This window comes from Peromyscus maniculatus, chromosome 16, assembly GCF_049852395.1.
Source record: "Peromyscus maniculatus bairdii isolate BWxNUB_F1_BW_parent chromosome 16, HU_Pman_BW_mat_3.1, whole genome shotgun sequence".
Lineage (NCBI taxonomy): Eukaryota > Metazoa > Chordata > Mammalia > Rodentia > Cricetidae > Peromyscus > Peromyscus maniculatus.
The window spans coordinates 31,615,707-31,633,306 of record NC_134867.1 but is presented as its reverse complement, the minus strand read 5'-3'; the positions used below and the strand labels follow the sequence as shown (position 1 = coordinate 31,633,306).

Genomic DNA, 17,600 nt, shown 5'->3' with positions numbered 1-17,600 from the left:
CCTTTAAAATTTAGCTTATTCCCACCTGAGTTCTTTTATTAACAGAACTGTCTTTTCTTAGGCTTTAAACAAACTGAAGTCTTTGTGGAAAATATTGAACATTTCATCTGAGTTTAGGTAACTATGGTTTAAAACAATATCCTGAAAAATTAAGAGAATATGGGTTTTGCCCTGAATTTGTTACTCATTTGCAGTGGGATCTGGGATGATGACAGTATCCTGGACGATAAATTTAGGTTACAGTGAATGACCAGAACCCTTTCGTCTAGCTTACACATTGCACACACTTACGATTCTGTATTTACACAATAAATATTAAAAAATTGAGATTAAAATTGTTCCTGTGAATATCTTAAAATATCAACAGGATGCCTTGTTGTAGATGAAAAACTCTAAAGAGACAAAACAGGGAGAATCTCCAGACTTCCTTCTCATGTGTTGGATGATAGTGGTCTTTCTGGCCATGTACTATAAATTTCTGTCTGTGGCACCCAAAGTGGACGATGTGATGCATGATTTAATGGGGCCCCGATTCTTCATACAGTGGGAGCTTGGCTTCTATTTGTGTCTTCCTCTGTTTAGAATCAACCCCCCCGCCCATCTCAGTTCTGCATCCCAGAAACCTGATTGCCAGGTTGGCATCCTTCCCCTAGCCCTGCAGGGCACCATCTCTGCCTGACTTCCATCCATTTGACATGAGCACTCCCTAATGAGGCACCCTTGCTGGTTCTTCTAAAGTGGCCTCTCTTTGGCTAACCATTTGGTACCCATGTTCATCCATGAAGTGCCATTCCTCATGTGAAACCTGTCCCTCTTGCCTCCTGCATTACACAACCCATCAACGCTCCGATTCCATGTGGTGGTGTCGACTACTCCTGCCTGAAACTAACCAAATTTGCTTGCAAATAAACATAGCAATATTGTTTTCTCCATCTCAAGGGTGTTATATTTATGGCTCTATTTGCCGTAGAGAGAGCAGAATTAAGATACCAAGAGGCTGTGCAGTGAAAGGTAGGAATAGCTTGTTCTTGCAAATGGAAAGAAATTTAGCCTCATTTAGCTAAAAGCACAAGGCCTTTCTAATCACGCATTTGACATCATGACCAGGCCAGGGGGAAAATGTACCTGCTCTATTATAATTGGCTCTGCTCACAGAAATGGATTTCTCATTGTCTGTGCAGCTACAGGAAATATAGCTAATAAAAGCACATGTCAGCCTGAGTGAAGCTGTTCTGTAAAGCTTGGCCGGACCACTCTGTGAAACTGTTATTTCCTATTCTGAAAACTAAATCTCGAATCACAGTTAAAAGATAATCAGTCTTCGGCAGGGTTGTCTTTTAGAGGGAAGCAGTAATTCTGGTTTGATTGGTGACATGGGCTTTTCAGAGAACTGTTTCAAAATGGAACAGTTGGAGAGAAGCAAACACATGCCAAATGGACATTTCCCAGAATTTTTAGGACATCAGGCTATATTGATAAGTATATTGCATTTTTTAAAAAATGTGTCTTTTCTAAACAATACTGGTAAAACACTATAGCTTTTTAGACTTCACTGCTTTGAGCCACTGTGACATAACCCTGTGAGACAGTTCACAGATTTTGTGGTCATCTTTTGTAGCTGAGGTACATTATTCAAATGTCCAAGATCCACCCTCAGCTCTCCAGCCTCTGGCCTGCAGAACCATGATACGTATTGGAAAGGTGATGTGTGAGCATCAGTTTCAATGCTTTTTCTCTTCTGTTCTTTCGTGGGCACCGAGCTTGCTTCTGCCATTGGGAGCACAATATCATCTCCCTTCTTGCATCATTGGAAAGAGAAAATCATAAGAAATAGCACACTCATTTATATGTGTGTATTCCAAAGAATATATTGCTCATTTACACACACACACACACACACACACACACACACACACACACACACACACATACACACACGGAATTAATATGGCCTCACCAAAGAGAAAAGTTTATACGTTTAACTTACACATTTCATGATTTGAAATGAAGTTGTTTGTTTTAGATAAAGGATATTGGGCTTAGAAACAGTAACAAACTTAGAAACAAGTATACATTTTTTGCATGCAAAAATAAAATTGTGCAATATTGTTGGAAAAACTGTACCATTTCCTAGCAGATTTGAGGCTGTGTGTGCTGAGCAGAAGGACCACCACTCTGCATGGGCCAGTATAGATTCCTCTTTACCTGCTCAGTTTCCTCTAAGTGTACTGACAATTCTGGATAATTCTCACTGCCTTGAGGAGAATTTTACAAAGGACGATTTGAATCAAAAAACCAAGGGAATTTGACTACTGTTTCATTGGATTTCCTCAGCAATTTCCTTTTTTCCTTTTGATGATTTATTTGATAGCATTATTACCCATATACACGTCTTATCTGAGATCAAAGATACTTTGCACAGCAAATACGTGTTGTGAACATGTGTATAACTGTTCTCAAGGGATGCTTAATTAGTCTTGGTCTAGTATCAGACAAGAGAATGAATTTTCATGTTGTGAAAAATCTTGCACTGGAAATATTTTAATTATCCACATGATTTACACAATTTCAGTACAAAACTAAACCTCTCTCAGACATCTTTCTCTCCTGCACACTATTCATACTTGGTTTGTTGGAATATGTAGACACAACTAACCAAACTAAACACAACAATGGTCCCTAGGCTACATAGAGTTATCACAGGACACCGGAAGGACTATTGTTTTTTCCTAAGACTAAAACTGGAAGCCTTCAAAGGCTTTGGAGCCAATCAGTGATATGACTACTGCCTTATCACCAAGACTCTAAGACATTCTTAAACTATTAACACCGGCAATGTGGTTTTGTTCCTACAGGTTTATCTGAGCATTAATACCATCTTCTTTTGCTTTTGAAATTTATTTGAAAATATTGAGACTCCTTTAAAGTAAATACATTTCATTTCTCTAATATTTCATTACTTTGGGTGAGAAAACAGGAATTAATAAGGATAAAATAAAATAGCCCTGTCTAAGCAGAATTTATACATTATAAAAATGTGTTGTCTGATCACACTGAATAGAGGATCTCCACTGGGGTCATTATATTTTTGGATCTCCTGAAGAAAATGTTCAGGGCTAAATTTTTTAAAGGACTTATTTTCAAGTAGAATGCCACAATCTGGAAATGCATTTTAATGCCTTGTAATTACCAGTAAATTGTTACCTTTAAAGGTCTGGGTAGTTGGGAATAAGGCAATAACTATGAATTTCATCCATAGATTAAATGAAAATGTTAACAGTGAGAAAGAAAATAGTTTTCATTTTTTTCTTGTGGAATAGGGATTAGAATTTATACTGGACCTTTAACTTCCTGTTATTCAGTAACAGAAAGTTACTGAGCATGCATAGGAGAGATGGCTCAGTGGTCTAGAGAGCCTGGTGCTCTTCCTAAGGACCTGAGTTCAGTTTCTAGCAAGTGACTGACAACTGCCTGTAACTCCATCTCTAGCGGATCCATTGCTTTCTTCCTGCTTACACACACACACACACACACACACACACACACACACACACACACACACACACTAAAAAGAAATCTTTGAAAAAGAAAAGAAAAATACAGAGTAAATCAGAAAATGGCACAAACATTTAGCCTCGACCCCTGATTATGATGGTTAGGAAGCCAAGCTTCATCTTTCATCTTCATAACACTGTGTGACTTCTTGAGGAAACACTGCTGATAGCCACTCCCTCCACTGAAGTCTTGCCTGGTCTCCGGAGATGGCCAGTTCAGGCCATGTATTTCATAGGAGTCATAGCTGGGGTTGTCTTTGCAGATTCTTGGGAGATTCCCTTGTGCCATGATTTTACCTGACCCTGAAATGCCACCCCCTTTTTCTAGTCACTTCTTTCAGTACTCTCTCCCTTCACCTCCTCAACCTGATCGCTCACGTTCCCATCCCCACTCAACCCCAGTCCACCCAGGATAACTCTTCTACTTTCTTTTCCCAGGGAGATCTATGCATCTCTCCTTGAACCTTTCTTTTTACCTAGTCTCTCTGGGTCTGTGGATTGTAGCACAGTTATCCTTTATTTTACAGCTAATATCCACTTATGAGTGAGAACACATAATGTTTGTCTTTCTGGGTCTGAATTACCTCACTTTGGCTGTTTTTTTTTTTTCTAGTTCCATCCATTTGCCTGAAAATGTTATGACGTCATTTTTTAACCACTGAGCAATACTCCATTGTGTAAATATATCATATTTTCTTTATCCATTCCTTGGTTGAGGGTCATCTAGGTTGTTTCCAGGCCCTGACTATTACAAATCTATCATCTATCTATCTATCTATCTATCTATCTATCTATCTATCTATCTATCTATCTATCTATCTACAGATATATATCTTTCTTTCTTTTCAATAAATTTATCAATTATTTAGTCTAGTTACAGATAATCTATTACCTAACTACCCATATATTAGTATTCCATCATTTCCCCTTTATAAACACTTGCTAGAGTGTTACAGTTTTGTTTCTAGAGGTTTGGAAAGATGATTTTGATGAATTTCATTAGTCTGTCTGTGTTTTTATGAGGGATTGGATTTTTTTTATTTAGTTATAGTAAGTGTTAATGTTAGGTCAAGCATGTAGCTCCCTTTTCCTCAATTTTCTGATTCCCAAAACAAAGATAAATAATATGCTTTAGAGAGCTGCTGTGAGGATTAAGCAAGTACATTTAGGAAAAATGCTTAGAATATCACCTAGAATATAATCCACTCCTACCAGTCCTGTGACCCAGGCAAATTCATTTGAAATACTTAAGTTCAAACAGATAGAGTAACAGTTAACTGAAACTCTTCTACACAGCAAATGAGACAACCAAATGAAGACACAACCTATAGAATGGAAGAAAATATTTACCAACTGTGCATCCAAAGGCACTATTACGCAGTTCCATCTGTAAGGAACTCTTAACAATTCAACAATAACAACAATAGCAACAATAACAAAAAGCAATTAAAATGGAGAATCAACTAAGACATATTAAGTGTAGGCAGGACTTGAATAAAATGAGGTCTTTTTTTTTTTACATACTGTTGGTGGAATGCAAATTATTTTCATAATCAAAATCAGTGTGAAGCTTTCCCCAAAAAGTTAAAAATGGAATGCTCCTATGGTCCAATAATCTTTCTACTGGGTATTTACTCTGAGGAAATGTTGCTGAAGAGATGCCTGCCTTCCAGTGTTCACTGCAGCGTTCTTCACAGCTGCCAGCATTCATAACCAACCCAAGCATCTGTCAGCTGATGAGTGGATTAAAAATGTTGTGCGGATATACAATGGAGTATTATTCAGCCATAGAAGAGCTAAATCCTGCCATTTGTGATACTGTAGCTGGGACTGGAACAACAAATGTCTGGCACAAACTGCCAAGTGTTGTATGACCTCACTTGTATCCAGAACCTAAAAAGTCATCTCTTAGGATTTGGCAGTGAAGTGCTTGTTTTAAGGGGAGGATGAGAAGGCTGAGGAAGATTAACAAATGAACAAAGGTACAGTTATACAGAAGCAAGAAATTCTGGTGCACTTTTGCACAGTAAAAGAACTACAATGAAATAAAGAACTATACATGGCTGGGACTGAAAAGGAAGGGTTTTGGAAGGATTTCCATGGGAAATGATATATATATTTGAAGATAAAAGTGTGTAATCTAATATAAATATATACAATGTGTACATGTGTCAAAACAACATATGTGTAACATTGATGTTTTATGTACTAGTTGAAAATAAATACTAAAATACATTAATGTGCTTAAATATTAATAAGCCTATCCTTTATTTTTCTAAGTACTGGTTTTATATTCACAAAGTTGTGTGTTATGTTTTCTGATTGCTTCCAAGAGTCCTCACAGCAGTTGATAATGTTGTTTACATTCCATTCCACTGAATATTCCCTGAAGCTTCTTGAAGCGAGAACAGACGGCCAAGCTGTTGGAGGAATTGGTGATCCTATTTACTTCTCAGATCTGTAGGCTGCAAAGCATACATTACAGACTACTTCAGCCCTTTGTTACCTCAAAAAAAAGGAATGTTATTTTTTCAGTGTTATGTATAGAAGTGCACTTTATAGATGGTCCTCTTAGGGTACAAATAAAAAAATGTGAAGTGTCTTATGGGATACTTACAGCTGTCAGAGTTGTTGATGTTCTCTTGTAATGTCTGCATCTTATTGACAAAGCTGTTTTTCAAGAGACCCTACCCTCACCAAAGGCATTTGGGCAATAGAATATAGGACTTCTTCAATGCCTTCAATATTTACAAACCCAAGCCTGTTAATGATTTCCATGATGGGCTTAGTACCCATTTACAAAGGATGGTTGAGAATATGTAGTGATACATTAGTTATGACAGAGAGTCATTCATCTTTTCCTATAAAAATGACAATATGTATAATATTCACCTAACTGTTATATCTTTGTTAGTATTTTTAAGGCACTGATATTTGAGTACGTGAGAGCAGACTGGGGCCAGCTCTCTGGTTGTAATTGTTCATTTATAAGAGTTAGCAGAAACATTGTAGATTTGGTTTCTAAAATCCTTTCATGTGGTACATATCACACCATGTCAGATTTGAAAAATGCAAAATTGGCTAGTATAAGATCCTGTAATCCTACAACTCCACAATCTGAATCAGGAGAATTGTTGAGTTTGGTGTTAGCCTGGGCTAAGTAGTAAGGTTGCAAGGCTCCAGAGTGAGGTCCTGACTCAAAAAGAAATGAGAAAGCAGAAGTTGGGGAGCAAGAGTGAGAGAGCCAGGGGGAAAGCCTGTGAGAAAGATCACAAAAGGTTTGCCTTAAGATGTGCAGAGGTATAAATCTGGAGAAATAGTTTCTTCCTTAATAACCAAAGATTTGACCAAATTGCATGTAATTTTCACATGTACTATAGATAGTACAGAGAGATAGATAGCTAAAATGACAATAGGGTGACTGCTTTCTAATCTGATGATTTAAAAATCTCATTCCAACCTTGGTGAAGTAATAACAATATCATATACAATCTGAGAAGACAACAGAGCACTGGGTGGAGGCTAATCCCAGTATATATCTAGCTCTACTTCTGGGAGGAAATTTCCCTGCACTACTACAGTTCTTTCTTAAAAGCCACTTATTAGAGTCATTTGCATAGTCAGGCAAAGATTTCTGCTTCAAACTAAGAGAACTGGGTTTCATGTTCACTGATTAGCCTGTTTTGGTTCACACAGGAATCCCTGAAGAGTGACTGTAAGTGTGAAAATAAATGTGTGAGAGAGAGAGAGAGAGAGAGTATATGTGTATATGTGTGTATGAGCACCTTATGCTGTGTTAGTGTGTGTGTGTGAGAGAGAGAGAGAGAGAGAGTGAGAGAGTGTATATATATATATATGCACCTGTGTGCTGTGTTAGAGAGAGAGAGAGAGAGAGGGAGAGAGAGAGAGAGAGTGTGTGTGTGTGTGTGTGTGTGTGTGTGACTATATGGGTCTCTGTGTGAAAGTGTATGCATGTGCATTGTTGTGAGCCAGTGGCTATGTGTTTCTATGTAAAGTGAGTGTATGTGTGTGAGTGGGTGGTTGTGTGGGTACATATGTGCTGTGTGTGTTATGGGGAAGAGACTGTAGTTCGCTGATTGACAAGTCAGCACCACACATTCTGCTCTGCAGACAGTACGTGGACTGAGTAGAAGGATGTACCTTATATGAGAGTGGGGTCATTGCTTGAAGAAGCAAAATGGGCTCTGGGGAGACAGATTTCTAATAGAGAATGCTACCATGAGGGAAGTATTGTTTTTATCATAATTTTGTATACGGGTGTTTTGCATGCATGTATGCGTGTGTCACGTGGATGCCTGGTACACTCAAAGGCCAGAAGAGGATGTCAGATACCCTGAGACTGCAATTACAGACAGTTGTGAATTGCCAGGTGAATGCTAGGAACCAAACCCCTGTCATGTGGACAAGCAACCAGTGTTCTTAACTGCTGAACCATCTCTAGGCTCCAGGGAATATTCTTTTATAACAGTTCCTTATGGAAGTCCTTCTTTTGAGAAGTAAAGCTATACAGAGCAGTATCTTTAAGGGCATTAAGTTTTAAAAAGTGGCCTCTTCTAAGTGTCTGTCATCAGTGGAGCAACTAGAGGCCAGAGAGGTCACAAGATTGGTCCTACATCAAACAGCTTCAACTGATTTAGCCTCAGTTTGGCAGGCTTGCATTTTTTTCTTTCTTCTTTTTTTTTGAGAAAGGTAAATTATAGGCATCTATTCAGACTTTTATTACATCTTACCATACTGCATTAGAAATACTATCTTTCATCTGAGTCCTTCAAGCAGGTGTTTTATTCTTCAAAGTGTGGCATATCTTTTTTCTGTGATTTAGATTTTATTTGCTAAGTAAATGAGCAAAGCAAAATGAATGAAGAGGTGATTGATGATTGACTCCATGCCACTGGAAATCCAAAAGACTATGCTAATCTCATTATCCCAATATTGATTTGAACAAGCTGCCTGTATGTCTCCATTCCGGGAGGTAATGCGCACTTGAGGAACAGTTCAAAACTTAAGTCACTGAGAGATTGGAGGTAGGAATGCTGTTACAGGGAATGTCTCTGGAGTGAACCTCCACTTAAAGGTGCAGTTTATCATTCTTTAATGCATAGAGAAAAATCAGCCTGGGAGAAGGGCTTTCAATGCCTTCTAAAAGATGATAAAGTTGTGAGCCAGAGCGATGGAGCACTTAGAGGAATTTGCTGAACCCCGAGAGTGCTCAGTAACTATCATTTTGACGATAGACTGATCAGATGGAGGATGTCTGTCCTTTTGGCTTTCTGTAGAAATTTCGTCTCACACAATCCTTGTCTTTGTTCCACAGGGGAGAGAGGATTTTGTCATTATTCTGTAGGTACCTTCTGTGTATGTGTAATAGGAAGTGGCACCTAAGTTAGATAAATCTGCTTCTGTGCAAGATTAAAAACAATTGACTCCATAAATGGAACTTAGGTTCAAGCAACTCAGTAGGTATTATTTCTTTTTTTTGTTTGTTTCTTTCTATCCTTTTTTTCTTATCAACAAATGTTGATATGTTGTTATCAACCTATGTCCACAAGTTTATTTAAGCATTTTCTGTGGGTCACTTGTAACAATTAGATCTAATTGTCACACCTTATACACACATACATTATTGCTGTAGGATATTATTTTAAGGTGTGCTTTTATTTATGTTGCATTTTTAACTCTGTGAAGCTGTGTTACTGTGCCTGTTTAGAACACCTGGCAGACTAATAAAGAGCTAAATGGTCAATAGCAAGGCAGGAGAAAGGATGGGCCGAGTTGGCAGGCAGAGAGACTGTATAGAAGGAGAAATATGGGAAGAAGAAAAAGTAGCGAGAGAATGAGGATGCTAGGGACCAGCCACATAGCCACGTAGCAAGCCACAGGGTACCAGTGAAAGAAAGAAAAGGAAAAAGCCCAGAAGCAAACGGTAGATGGGATAATTTAAGTTAAGAAAAGATGGCTGGAAACTAAGCCAACATAAGGCTGGGCATTCATAATTAAGAATAAGCCTTCTCCATGTGTGATTTATTTGGGAGCTGGGTGGCAGACCCCCCCAAAAGAGCAAAAACAAATGACACATTGTCCTTAGTCTATGGCACAAAGGGTCACAAGGGAGACGTGTACATTATTCTGTATCAGGGACATGGAATGGTTGTGAGGAGAAATAAGGAATGAGTTTAAGATCAAATCTATGTGGGCAGCCTCACATGTAAAAGTTGTTTACATGGTGAGTCCAAAGTATATCAAGATTCGTTACCTTGTTTTTCTTAAAGGTGAGTTATATTTAAATAAGCTGAGTATACACGATGTATCGTTTTAAATGATCTCAAAGCATAGGATGAGCTTGGTTGCAAGGTTGAGTGAAAGTTCTATTTGGGAAGGCAAGCTACAAGAGGCGTTCCAGAAAAAAATCATTCTCATACCCCCTAAATCATGAAATGGATAACAATTTCGACAATAACAAAAGAACCAATTCTAATATTGAGAAGTCATGGATAATAATTGGGACAACACATAATTCGTATGTGTCGATTTTATATCTCATTTACCTGAGTAGTTGAAAAGTCAACCGATTGCAAAAATGGGCAGTTTTTTTTTTTTTTCCTAACGCATGTAAGGACACATAAGTAATACTTAAGCAGCCACCAAAATCAATGACCTCTAGCAACTGGCAGGTGAGCACAAGAGCAAGGACTCCCTCACTGGTGACACTGCAACATCCTTTCAAAGAAATTTCAAGAAGGTCCAGATAGGAAGATGCCACAGCATCAACTCCTTCTGAAGTTATGCCGTATCTCTAACCCCTGGAGGATGTTGGATTTGGTGTCTTCAGTTTTTGTACTTACATAGGGGCCAGAGAGCCATGTCTGAATATCACAGCTCATTGGTTCTAGCTTTTGGACTTAAGGATGTAATGCCCAACTTATATTGGAATCTACTATATGCTCCCATATGCTCATTATTTCAGTCTTATATCTTTGATGTTTGAAGGCAAATATTTAATGTCTGGGGAAAATGTGGAAATTGATTATTGGGCCCCCAAGACAGTTCTAGGAGTTGATTGACTTGGTCATTGACAAAGGCATCATGGCCGCCCTCTGAAGGGTGTTATTTCTTTATTCTTCCTTCCTTTCATTCCATCCATTTAAAAGAAAGTTTTTTTTTTCCATCTGAATGGCTTTTAGGACCAGGCTTTAATAAACACTTCAAAGTAGTCTGGCTGGATGAAATACTATCATATGTCACTTACTAAAAATAAGATGCAAAACTGTACACATAAAGAAAATGAAGCATTATGCTCTGGTGGCTTCCTTTTAATGAAAAAATGGTTTATATATGACAAACGGGATTACCGTCATACATATCTTCAATATTCTGGTGTCTCTAAGGGACTGGTAAATTTTAAAAGGTTAAACAACTGAAAACCATTCAAAGTTCAGCTGATAACTAGATTCCCTGGAAAGTATCTATAATCACAGTAAATAGGAATGAGTAAACAGTTACTAAATGCCAAAAGCCATCAGAAAAAAACAAGTGTATGCTCTTTATAGACAATCAATTTTAAGTATAATGATACAGGTTAAATGTAAAAGAACAGAAAGACACCCATTGTTTCTACATATATCTGCCATTGAGGAAGAAGAGTTTTAACAAATGAAAAGTAATTTTCATTTTGTAAACCCAATTTAGTCCCAATATCATTTACCTTGTGCTGTAGAGAAGATGGTTAGAGGCCTTTTCTTTCATATTTGAATGGCTTTCTGTTCTGATTATTGGCTTTCACACACACACACACACACACACACACACACACACACACACACACCAGAGACTATGAGAGAGAAACATATGTATACATGTATACACATGCTTTTTATTTTATTAGTTTATTAGCCCTTCCAGCTTTGAGAATGCTTTGAAATTTCTTATTTCGACTGACAAAACTCCAGAAAACCACCCAGAAGTATTTTGCATTTGTCGGATTCCAGCCTCAGTAATCGCGAGTTGCGCAGCATTGCTATGATCTTCGTTATACAAAGAGCCATTTCTGGTGGATCCTATGGTAGAATAAAATTCCAGCCGTCATGGTCATTTCTTATACACCTTGAAGTGAAAATGTACTCACTGGCAAATAATCCTGTTTAGAAAGCCCAAGTGATATTTGGAATGAAAAAAAAAATACCCCGCTCCTTTTATCAAACAAACAATTCCCAATTGATAATGGAAACATCAAACAGATTGAAAGTAACAGAGCTCACACAGCAATGCTGCTGAGACCCTGTCTCACTCACCACACAGGTAATTCATGGTTTTCCAGTTCTTCATCCAGGACTTACATTTTTATTTTGTGTTAGTGTGTGTGTTCATGTTTGTGTGTGTGTGCACATGTGTGTGCAGGTCAGTGGTTGACAATGGATGTCCTCTATCTCTCTCTACTGTATTCTGAACCTGACCTCATTGATTGGATAGCCTGATTGGTCAACAAGCTCTGGGAGCTAGCTCTCTTTGTTCCCTCCAGTGCCAGGCTTGCAGCTGTGCCTGGCTTTTTAAGTAGATGTAAAGGGTCCAAACACAGATTAGGCCCTACACCAACAAATGTAGCACAAATCTTAAAGGTCTTATTAATAAAAACAAACCTGGAGTCAGGTGTTGGGGTGAACGCTGAAAGATCAGAGAGACAGAGCAGGCCACAGCTTCCTCACCTTGTCAACTCCTCAGCTGATCCTATTTCCTCAAACTGGAAGCCTCTGAGTCCTCATCAGAATAGATCTCAGCTGAACTGCTACTCAAAAGCCTAAAAGCTTAACCAGGCTCTAGTTCTTGGTCCTCACACCTTATATACCTTTCTGTTTCCTGCCATCACTTCCTGGGATGAAAGGCATGAGTCACCATGCCTGGCTGTTCCCAGTGTGGCTTTGAACTCACAGAGATCCAGATAGATCTCTGCCTCTGGAATGCTTGGATTAAAGGCGTGTGTGCCACCATTTTCTGGCCTCTGTATCTAGTGGCTGTTCTGTTCTCTGACCCCAGATAAGTTTATTAAGGTGCACAATACATTGGGGGACACAATATCACCACAAACAAAGACATCTCCCTAGCCCCTGAAATATTTGGCTATTGTCCAAAATAATAATATAATTGGCATATTATTTCCAAATGGCAAGATTGTTTTCATTTTAAGTGTAATTATTTGAATAAAAATCTAGTCTTTCTTAGCCTATACTTCCATGCAACAACCTTTTGTTTCTTTTGATATTTTGAGTACTGAAATATGCTTTCCTGTTCATAATGTCTCAGGTGTTATTATGAAGACTATTCCATAGGTCAAAAGTGCTATAATATCAGTTGATCACCCTGTCACAGGTAGGCATTATAAACTTTAAACTTTTGAAAATAAAAGGAGGAAGTGGGGGCAAATAATCTAATTTTAGAGGTAAAGCAAACCCTGAAAGTATTTGCGATTAACAAAAGGCAAGAAATAAGGGATGTAGATGTAACCAACCGTCTTATTAAATAAGAAACACAGAAACAATGTAAAAGAGAAAGCCAAGAGGTCAGAACTCAGAGCTAAAATCTCACCCTTCCTTCTGCTGTCCCAGCTTCCCGAAAGAGAGCTATATCCTGTCTGTACATCTTTTTTATAGTATTATTGTTCTGCCTTCTCATTGGTTGTGAACCCAAACACGTGACTGCCTCATCACTGTCTGAATGTACAGCCCCCTAAGTCTTAAAGGCATATGTCTCCAATGCTGTATCCCTGAACACACAGAGATCTATGGGATTAAAGGCGTGTGCCACCACTGCCACACTCTGTCTATGGCTCTAATAGCTCTGACCCCCGGGCAACTTAATTTATTAACATACAATCAAAATCACATTTCAGTACAATTAGAATACCACCACAAAGGGACAACAAGAACAAATAAAACAATTTTGAAGATGTACATTTGAACTCCATCACTTCAGTAAAGACTTTAATGTATGTGGGTAGGTACTCCGTCTCCAGCACAAGACCATTAGACTAAGTAAACAAATGAAACGTCACATATGTTGCCTACAGAAAACACATGGGAAACATAAAGTCACAGTTTCAAATTCAAAGAATGAGAGTGGTAAATATTGTTAAAATAGGATCAAATACTATTCAAGTCCAGTGGCGGTGGTGGCGCACGCCTTTAATCCCAGCACTCGGGAAACAGAGACAGGCCCATCTCTGTGAGTTCAAGGCCAGCCTGGTCTACAGAGCTAGTTCAGGACAGGCACCAAAACTACAGAGAACCCCAGTCTCAAAAAACAAAACAACAACAAAAACTATTCAAAAGAAAGCTTAGAAACTGCACATGACAAATAAGATATAGCCAGGAATATAGCTGAGCATAGAAAACGAAATTTTATCCTGAGGAAATCATTTTTTTAAGAAGATACCATGGTTTTAATGTATATCTATTTAATAGTTTGAAACATGTGAAATAAAAATCTGTTAGAGGAAAATAGGTAAATTCACAGTTATAGCTGGAAATTAGAAAATGCCTATAACAGTAATTGATAGAAAGGGAATGTGGTGTTTTGAATAAAAACGCCCCCCCCATAGGCCCATATATTTAAATGCTTAATTGTCAGGGAGTGTCACTGTTAGAGAAGGGTTAGAAGGATTAGGGGGTCTGGCCTTGTTGGTGGTGGCAGTAGACTTTGAAGTTTCAAAGGCCCATGCCTGTAGTTGGTTGTTTTCCTCTTTTCCTCTTTGCTCTTTGGGGACCCACCACCCAATTCCCAAATAAATGCACATGGAGTCTTACTCTTTCTTATGAATGCTTGGCCTTAGCTTGGCTTGTTTCTAGCCAGCTTTTATAACAAATTATCACATCTATCTTTGCCTCTGGGCTTTAATCTTTCTCTTTTTCTATATACCTTTCTTTACTTCTTACTCCATGGCTTGCTGTGTGTCTGGGTGCCTGGCCCTGATGTCCTCCTCCTTTTTTTGCTCCTCATTTATTTTCTTCCCAGATTTCTCCTCCTATTTATTCTCTGCCCTCCAGCCCTGCCTACCCTTTCTCCTGCCTTGCTATTGGGTGTTCAGCTCTTTACTAGACCAATCATATTTTAGACAGGCGCAGTAGCACTGCTTTGCAGAGTTAAACAAATGCAACATAAAAGAATACAATGCATCTTTGCCTCATTAAGCAAATATTCTTCAGCATAAACAAATGTAACACATCTATAACAAATATTCCAAAACACATGCCAGGCCCAGTCCTTCTCTCTCTCTCTCTCTCTCTCTCTCTCTCTCTCTCTCTCTCTCTCTCTGCCTGGAGATCTGAATGTAACTCAGCTACTGCTTCAGCCCTATGACTGCCCCCATGTCCCCACCTTGCTCTCTGCCATGATAACAAACTAAACCTTAAACTGAAGCAAGCCCCCAGTGCAATATTTTCCTTTATAAGTGTTGTTGTTGATGGTGTCTCTTCAGAGCAATAGAACAGTGACCAACACAGAGAGAAAGTGAGAAAAAAAGAGTTTGCTTATAGGAAAAATTTAAAAGGTAGATCTAAATTGGTTGTATTTATTTTTATTAAACATCCCACTTCAAAAGCATGCTTACTTTGTAAGTCCTAGAATAATTCACTGGGAAATATAACTAGCATCCACATTAGTTATCTATTTTTGCACAAAAAAAATTATGCCAATAGACATTACATGGACAGAAGCATACTCATGATTCCACAGTTCCTGTGAGTCCAGGAACCCAGGCATTTATGTGGACCGTCTGGCTCAGGATCTCTTATGATTCTCAGCTAAGGCCCCAGCTAAGGTTTCCCCCAACTGATGCTTTGCTTCCTGCCCTTGTGTCCAAAGCCCGGCCACTGGGGCCCTTCACAGAGCTGTCATCTCATTAGCAGCTGGCAAGGAGATGAAGCCTCTTTATAAACTAGTTCCAGCAAGCACATCCTCCCGAGGCTGCTTGATTCTGCTCGTAAAAGCTGGTTCTTAAATTCTGCCTGCTTTCAAAGTTGGGGAATTCCGTGAGAAAATGAGTACAGGAGGAATTGATGGCTGAGGGTTAAGTTGATCACTTTGAAGGCCAGAACACTGAAGACTGTTTGCAGATTTAGACAATGGGGAGACAAACCATAGGTAGTAAATTCTTTGGTTACAATGGGATTAACTAGAAATCAATAACAAAAATTTTAGAAAAATACCCGATAATTTGGCTCACAAGGCCAACTTCTAAAGAATTCACGTAGCAAAGACAGAAATTACAAAGGAAATCAGAAAATAATTTGAAGTTTTAAAAAACAAAGTACAACATTAAAATTCTATAGTACAATTAGTTTGATTTTTACATACGTTCATGGTTTTAATTCCTCATCACAATAATGTCTTCTATCTTAAGAACTCAGTAGAAAAGAATTTTTAAAAAAAGAATCAAGAAATAAAGATAATAGCTGAAATAAAAATAAAATACAAAGCAATCAATGAAGCCAGGTTTTTAGATTCTGAAAAAAGAAAACAGAATAATTAAATTTTTTTAAAAGGCCAAATTAATAGAAAAACATACATGATCATGGATCAGAAGATTCGGTGTTGTTGACTGTTGATTATCTATCCCCCAACTTAATCTATGTATTCATTGTAATTCAAATTTAGTCTAGCACCCATACTAGGCAACTCATGACTGCCTGTAACTTCATTTCCAGAGAATTAATGCCCTCTGTTGGCCTCTGAGCAGTGCAGATGTGGCATACTCTCTCTCTCTCTCTCTCTCTCTCTCTCTCTCTCTCTCTCTCTCTCTCTCTCTCTCTCTCTCACACACACACACACACACACACACACACATTAAAATAAAAAGGTAATCATTTCTTTATAAATCAGATTCTATGGGAAGCAACTCATCTATTGTTTGAAAAATGCAGTTTATTTTCATGGGTTTGATTTACATGAAGACATGAAGAGATCCTGGACTCAAAGCATGATCTGGATGGAGACAGGCCTTTGGAGGTTTAGGAAGGCTGGTGAGTATATCTTGAAAGTGGGAGGAACGGGAACCATCTTTGGCTAGAGAAGACACTCTGTGGTAGCTAGTCTCCAAAACTAGTCCCCCGCCCTGCCATATTTGAAGCCCTTCTATTGTTTACTCCTGTAGTTCAGATGTGAAATATCCCCCTTTGGCTCATATATTTCAGCAGTTATTTCCCAGGTTCTGGTGCTGTTTGGTTCTGTTGTGGAGCCTTGCTGGAGAAAGAGGGTTTCTAAGGGAGGACTTTGAGGCTTTATAGCTTGCTCCCAATTCCATTTTATAGCTTGCTCTCCCTTCCTGCTGCCCATTCTCTGCTATCTAACTATGCATGATATGACTAGTCAGTCTCCTGCTCCAGCCAGGATGCTTTCCCTGTGATGATGGAATTTATCCCCTTGAACTGTAAACCAGAATAAACTACATCTTCCTTAGTTTTTGCCACACGATGAGAAAAGTAACTAATACATCTTCCCTGTTGGGTTTGTGCTTTCCCTGGGGTTGCTTCAGCCAACTGAACTGCAGTGAAAGCATCATTGGTTCAGGACTCTTGCTGAACCACATGAAGTCAGGCAGTTTTTCCTTTGCTCTAAAAGATAGGTCCGGTCAGCCAGTCACAAGAGTTGGCTATTGGTTTGGAAAGATGATTGGGATACTCAGTTGTCAGACTACCCTAGCAGAGCCTATGTGTCTTCACCACATTGTCAGGCTGAGGAGGAGACATCACGGATGAAGTGCCCCAGATGATATTCACCGGAGCTGGACCTGGTTGCTTCAGCGTGGTACAAATAACAAAAGAGCATGGTGCAAAGTCACTAGATCTTGGGGTGATTTGTTACTCGGCAACACTTAACTGAGCTATGTAAGTCACTGGCTGTATAATAACACAGAATGATATAGATTAAAAATGAATACATGTGATCGTTATGAGTGTCTTACTTTAAACTTTAGTTCACCTTAAATATTTTTCTATAGCACATAGTGATGTGGCAGCTGGTATTAAAGCCACACAGAGT

General features: G+C 38.6%; 1 protein-coding gene and 1 pseudogene across 1 annotated transcript in view; one reads left to right on the top strand and one right to left on the bottom strand.

The window, feature by feature from the left end:
* Positions 1–17,600, top strand: part of Themis (thymocyte selection associated) — a 194,951-nt gene that overhangs the window by 106,305 nt on the left and 71,046 nt on the right. The gene's annotated exons all lie outside the window — the stretch shown is intronic.
* Positions 10,106–10,593, bottom strand: LOC121823252 (protein AMN1 homolog pseudogene; annotated as a pseudogene).